Raw genomic sequence first — 1,254 nt, forward strand, 5'->3', positions numbered from 1 at the left:
AGACCATTCGTATTGGTACTTAAAAATCTAGATCGTTATTAGTTCACTTATTCTGACAAGCGATGGCATAAGGACTGGGGTGCCATGAGATTGGCAGTAAAGGAAATAACAGACAATTTTAAAAGCTTCCAAGCTTGAAAACGGTCTCAAAGGGTGAATATCTATACTGAAATAAGCCGTACTTAGGGAATGGGATATACTCATGATGCACAACAATGAAGGTATTCGTTTCAGGCTAATTCAAGAAAATATATAAATGACAAATTAGAAATACTTTCGTATACTGATGCAAAACAGGGTGCTCACAGATCGGTGTATATGTATACATACAGACATTATATATATATACATATATATATACATATATACATTATATATACATATATACACATATATACATTATATATACATATATACACATATATACATATATATATACATTACATATACATTATATATACATATATATATGTATATATGCATATATCCACACACACTAGTTGCTCGAGCAGAAAATTGCTTTCTGGAAAATGAACAAGTGTGCAAAGAATACAGTAACTACAAAGAGTACACCATTTGACCAAAGATCCTTTTGTTTTTTATCCCATCTATAAAATTTCAATCCTGAAGTTTCATCTTGACACTTTGATTTCGTTTTCGCTGGAGAGGGACCACTACAGGGATATAATCGGCAGGCACTCGACTTGGCTTCGTTACGTAGATGTCCCCGTCATTGTCCCCAGAAGGTCGTGTCTGCACCATACGCTGACGCGGCTGAACTCCGTCCACGAGAAAATCCAGTTCACCGAGGAGGAAGAAGAGGATCAGAAGTTACCTTTCCTGGACACTCTGATCCATCGGGGTGATGAAGACCTACATTTTTCTGCATATAGGAAGCCGACTAATAAAGTTGATCCACTATTACTCCGCACACAGCAATAAAACGAAATCTGGTTGTGATTGGGTTCTTCCTCCGGGCACTGAGGATTTGCAGCCCCCAAGTTCCTTAATAGTGAAGTTACCTATATAATTGATTCTTTCATGAAACACAGTGATGTCTTCTAATTTTCTCGTATTACCTCCATTTAATCTCTCCCAGGCGATCAGCAAATACTTTGGCAATACAATGAACATCGCCAGCACATCCGGGGAAGAGATACATGACCTAATACGACAAAAGAAACAACAGAAAAGCAACCCCAACAGTGCAGTATACCGCATACCCTGCAGCAGTTGCGATAAGGCATACTATGG

This window comes from Penaeus vannamei, chromosome 2 (assembly GCF_042767895.1).
Source record: "Penaeus vannamei isolate JL-2024 chromosome 2, ASM4276789v1, whole genome shotgun sequence".
NCBI classification, from domain to species: domain Eukaryota; kingdom Metazoa; phylum Arthropoda; class Malacostraca; order Decapoda; family Penaeidae; genus Penaeus; species Penaeus vannamei.